This window comes from Neofelis nebulosa, chromosome 2 (assembly GCF_028018385.1).
Source record: "Neofelis nebulosa isolate mNeoNeb1 chromosome 2, mNeoNeb1.pri, whole genome shotgun sequence".
In the NCBI taxonomy this organism is placed as follows: domain Eukaryota; kingdom Metazoa; phylum Chordata; class Mammalia; order Carnivora; family Felidae; genus Neofelis; species Neofelis nebulosa.
Window position 1 is genome coordinate 153,139,653 of NC_080783.1, and position 6,000 is coordinate 153,145,652.

Here is a 6,000-nt window from a genome sequence, read left to right on the forward strand (position 1 = left end):
TCGTTGCATTTACATCTACAACATAAATACTTATTAGTAAGTGGATGTTAAAATGATCAGAATTCACTTTCACAGAACCTCATGGTATCAATATGAACTCGAATTTTGAAATCCTAAAATTTTATAAATAAATACATTTATATTGAGTTTTATAAACAAATTTTAAGAAATTTCAAGAAATATTTGAATCAGCTCATGTGAAAAATGCTCTAATTTTAATTAATTTTAGGCTTACTCTGAACCAAAAATATGATTTGGCTTTATGACTGTAATCCAATCTTCTAGAAAATAAAATATGAAGATCAGATAATAATAATAACCACTATTTATTAAAAGCATAATATCTAATATATACTAATACTCCATTTTACAGAAGGAGACATAGGTTCAGGGGTGTTTATTAACTTGATTAAATAAAAAATGAAAATCTTTCCTAGTGTGTTCTTTGTCTTATGCAAAGAACTTCTTGTCCGACTGGAGTCTATAAGCATTCGCCCAATACCTAGTAGGTTCTCAAATTTAAAAACAAACAAACAAACAAACAAACAAACGAACAAATATATATATATGGCTAATGCCACTAGAGCCATGATAGTTAAATAGCATGGCTTTTATCCATCTGACAATTTCTTTTTGGATAATAAAACTAAAATGTTCTGTCTTTTAATATACTTACCATAAATTTGTTCTGTTTTGATCTTCAACTTTACTTCTATCTGTTTTTTTAGCCTTACCTAAAACTGTGGAATTATTACCAAAAAAAAATTTTATTTTAGAACTTTGCATTGATCATTGATTTTTGTTGGCATAATCTAATTCTTTTTTTTTTAATTTATTTATTTAAATTCAAGTTAGTTAACATACAGTGTCGTTTTGGTTGCAGGAGTAGACTCTAATCCTTAAAGAAGAAAGTATTTTTATACCAGATATCTTTGTTGTTTTATTCAAAATAAAATATGGCACCCACATACCCATAAGTTCAATTTCCAGAAACTTCAATCAATTATTCAGTTTCAACTTGCTGCATCATTCAGCTGTGCCCCCACAGCAAGCTCATCCCTATTTCTCAAGCTTCCATAGACAGAGAGGAAATTCTTCTCTCCCTAAAGAAAACAAAGAGCATGGAGTGAACACTATTCTCCCTCTCCCCATCAGCACACATCCCCCACAGAAGAGAGAAGTTTTCTCTGCATGGTGAGATCAGAGGGTCCAATATCTATGGTGTGCCTATCAAAAATATTCACTTTTCTAATTCTGTTTTTGTATTTGGAAATCAGCACTGAATAATGGATTTCAATGTATACGGGAGTTTTGATAAAATAATAAAACATAAAGATCATTCAACAGCTATTTAAAATTTGTGTTTTTGGTGAGTAACCACCTGATTTTTTTCAGAGGGAAGCATAGGAAAAATAATCTCACCATTATTTTCAGTCTCCCTATTTTGGTTGTGTAAAAATAATAATAATAATAATAATAATAATAATAATAATAATAAATAAAGCAACAAATTTCCAAACTCTATAAATGGAAATTCCCAAAGATCCTCAGATTGTTTACAAATACATCCCCTCCTCTGAGCTCAGTTTGCAATTTGTTCCTATCTTGGCAATAAGACTTAATACCTTGCATTGTTTTTTGTTCTTAGGTGTATTTCCTGTCCCTCTAGCTTCTGATCTCAGAAGTTCCTTGCTACTCCTGATACCTTTTCTCCTTTACATTCATTTTCAATTTTTGTCCAAGTCCTATAGATCTTATTTCCCAAACACGCTAAAATCTGTCCCCACAACTGCCACCAGCTGCATCAAAGCTTCATCACCTAACCCTGCAGCATAGGAATTGCTTCCTCACATCTAATCCTACGTGTCAAATATATTTTCTACTCTACAGACTTGGAGAGCTTTCCAAAATGGAAACCAGATAATTTCTCATGCTCTTCGCTACTTCTCAGCCTCTTCTTGAGTTTTTACCCTCTAAGATTTACCCTTTATAGGTTGAATTCTTAGCGCATGCTGAACACATTGAGTCAAGTGCTTTACATATATCATTTCCCTTAGTCCCCTCACAGACCACTCCGAGGTTACTATGTAACTTGTGTGATTCCCTTAAACATTTGATAAAGTTGATACAGAACGTGGTTAAATAATTTGCTCAAAGAGCAACAGCTAATTACTAGTAGCTCTTTGTTCAAAACCAAGCAGTATGGGTCCATAGTCTACACTGTGAATCACCACTCCATAACTGAGCTTTCATTTAGTTTTTTAAATGCTTCCTGTTCCTCTTCATTTTCTTTGCACATCTTTTTTCCCCCTACCTGAGCCACCCTCCTCTCCATCTCTGCCTAGATAGCCACTTCTAGGATTCACTGTATTGGCTTAAGTGTGACTTATTCACAGAAGATTTTCCTAACTCTCTAGTCCATCCTGTCCCTGGACCCTATTCCTTCCTTCACAGCACTTAGTGTCTAATCAGTCACTCATGGTTATATTTACTCCTTCAGTGCCTTGTCTTCAACACTGGACATTTCATTAGCTCATACACTCCAAGAAGCAGGAGACTTGACTGGTTCTGCTCACTTTTGTGAGCCCTTAGTGCTTATCACTATCCAGCAAGCAGGTGCTCAACAAACAATAAAAAACAAAGTAGTTTCTTCCTACTTTCAACTGTATTCTAATTAACAACCTGATCCCATCATGTGGTACTGTGCAAACTGTGCAAACTGCTGGTACTTTTTGAGCATCACATCTTTTAGCTCTGCCCTCAGAGACAGATTCCATAAAGCTCTTTCTCCTGCTTTACTTTGAAAATGTCTAGGTTGGGATCTTGTTTGGCATGACTTGAATCAGGTCCTATTCATACTCTGATTGATTCTGATCAAAGAAGCCATATCATGATGCACTTCTGACTATCTGGACCATTCTGAGAAAGGGGAACATTACCCTTTGTTAAGAAGACACTATATCATATCCACCACAACATCTAAGTAGATATACATGACTAGGTCTCAGAAACTAGTCCAAATGAACTGAATTAAAATGATGATAATATAATAACCAAGTACTATAAGCAAATCATGGCTAGATATTTTGCTTATGGTATTCAATTCATATTGATGATAATCTTGCGAGGTAAGGATCCTTATATGTATCATTATCCCATTTCGCAAATGAGAAATTAAGGCTTAGGGAGCTTAAGTCATTCACTCAGAATCACATAGCTAGAAAATGCAAAATGAACTCAAAATTGTCTAACTCTAAAGTTGGTTTTGTGTTCTGATCTGCTAAAAATCCTGCCTTGTTAATAGCAAAGCTATTTGTGTATAGAAAGTGAGCCAAAATTTACTAGACGATTAGCTGTTATCAGTACACAGACACAAAGGACAGAATCTGCCCAGTAATTAATCCCCGAGTGTGTACAAAGGTAGCATGTGAGGAGGAAGAAAAAGATGTCTACAAAATACAGTGGGGGTTATCTCTGTCTAATAATAGTGAAGGGGTAAATGTAAATAAGATTATGTGAAGCTGTATTAACCATACTTATGCACACACAAACACACAAGCAGGGGTGGCTGGCTGGCTCAGTGGGTGGAGCATGCAACTTTTGATCTTGGGAGTTGTGAGTTCGAGGCCCATGCTGGGTGTAGAGATTACTTAAAAATAAAAACTCAAAAAAAAAAAAAAAAACACTATATGCAAGCAAACACATAACAAGTAAGCAAGAAATTTCAGTTTATTCCAATACTGTGTTTGTTGTGCACGACCCATCCTGGAGGTTGAATAAAGTCCTTCTCTCAAGATGGCACAAAAAGATAAATGCATATATTGATCAGAAAACCATAATTAGGTGCACACATTTTAATTTTCAAATTTGAAAAATTTATTTAATTCCCCAAAGCATTGTATTCTAAATCTAGTGTAGATAAATTTTTATAGGAGAAAATACAAATTGAATTTCATATGCTAACACTCTTATTTTAGGGATTCAGGAATAAAAGATAAAATAAACCAATTCTCTATAAATCCTGATACATTATCAAAATGGTACATTAAATTTTTCATGTTAAATTATTTAACTATTTAGCGTATTATAAAATTTAAAATGACACTTCTGTTTTAAATGATTACAAGGCATTGAATTTGAATACAATTTAATAAAAGTATGCAAAATGCATTACCATATGAAGTCAATCTGATCAATTTCATAATACTACATATTATGATGTAGAATATCATTAAAAATGTATTAACATAGTTCCCTTAAAAGCATTTTTTTCTCTGCTGTTGGGCATATGACCAAATGCTTTAATTTATTCCCTAAACATTATCTTGACACTATTGATTTCTGTAACTGTTTTTTGGATTATTTAACTATGAAACATTTCAAGATATTAGTTTTAAGAAGTATGTGGTACACAACTAGTAAGACTATGTTAGAGATCTTAGAATGTCCCTACAATTAAACCAAATAAGTAATTTATTCTAAATCAGATGTTTTTATTTTTTTTTTTTTATTTTTTTTTTTTTTAGAAGAAACACTTTTTTTTTTTTTTTATTTTTGGGACAGAGAGAGACAGAGCATGAACAGGGGAGGGTCAGAGAGAGAGGGAGACAGAATCGGAAACAGGCTCCAGGCTCCGAGCCATCAGCCCAGAGCCCGACGCGGGGCTCGAACTCACGGACCGCGAGATCGTGACCTGGCTGAAGTCGGACGCTTAACCGACTGCGCCACCCAGGCGCCCCTAAATCAGATGTTTTTAAAAAAATGAGATGAAAATAAGTTTAAAAATCTGGGAAATTTAAAGAAAATGGTGTATTTAGGAATCAGGTTTTAAACATCTATAGTGGAACATTCAAAAGAGATAGTTAATTTAAAATAAAATAATAACAAAGTCAGAGGCTTTTAACATAATAGATTTGGTTGAAGTACATTTTTATTTGTACTTTCAAACAATCAATTACCGCATGTATATAAAGTTCCTTCTCTGTAATAAAATATTTCTATATGCATTGAAAGCTAGAAGAATATTCAGTTATGTTTCAGTTATATTCAGTTCAGTTCAAATGACATCTGACTCCAACAAAAAATTTCTAAATAAATGAAAGTAGTTTTCTTTCAAAAAAATAATAAAGCAGCACAAGTACAGAGTAGTTGTCAGATCAATGGGCCCAATCAATGGCATGGTGCCCTCAGTCCAACATTTGGGCATAGCTCATTAGTGGGTAGTATACAAACCTCTATGTTTGCATCTTCCACAGTGAGGTTCTCTGTGCCTCCCATTCCTCATGTCTTCTTCCTTAATAACTCAGCCCCCCACAAACATTCTACAACTAACAAACATCACAATGAGGCTCATTCTAAACCCTACATCTAACCAATGGCATTCAATTAATTCACGTTTACATGTGGTGGTGATGTGAATTGATATCACCAACCCTAAAATTTTCCTTTGCTTTTGAGAACTTACATATTTAAATTATGGCCGAATACCAGTCCATATACATATCCTATAAGCACTTTTTAGTTAACATCTTAAAAACTGAAGTCACATTATCTCTACTCCCTACTCTATGCCTGTTTCACCTGCATCCCCTGATTCAATGCACCAATATATAACCATTGCTCAAGGCAAGACTCGGGAGCTATTCTAGGTGCTTTCCTTTCCTCACTCCACATTTCTCATCCCCTGCATTAATTAATTACCACATACTGACTGGCTTCATTTTAGATTTATGACCACTAAACTCTAGTGTGCTCTTAGCAACCCTACAGCACCTAGCCAGTCAGTTCACTCTCTCTCCTAAATGACTATTTCACTATTTCTCCTTCTCCTCAAACTACTAATATCCATCTCTGGTCTTCATTTTCAACTGGTAACTGCATATTATGTCACTAAGAAATAGAAGCAATTGAAAAGACTTTTTTTTTTTTTAAATATAATTTATTGTCAAGATGGCTAACATACAGTGTATACACTGTGCTCTTGGTTTTGGGGGTAGATTC

At 34.0% G+C, this 6,000-nt stretch overlaps 1 long non-coding RNA gene across 1 annotated transcript in view; it reads right to left on the bottom strand.

Moving 5' to 3' along the window:
* The window catches only part of LOC131493412 (uncharacterized), a 28,217-nt gene extending 22,785 nt beyond the window's left edge, over nucleotides 1–5,432 (bottom strand). Inside the window, exons 1-2 of the long non-coding RNA XR_009252658.1 lie at nucleotides 5,233–5,432; nucleotides 972–1,103 (exon numbers count right to left, since the gene is read on the bottom strand). This is a non-coding gene — a long non-coding RNA (uncharacterized LOC131493412). The remainder of the gene's footprint in view (nucleotides 1–971; nucleotides 1,104–5,232) is intronic.
* Nucleotides 5,433–6,000: the final 568 nt, after the last annotated feature.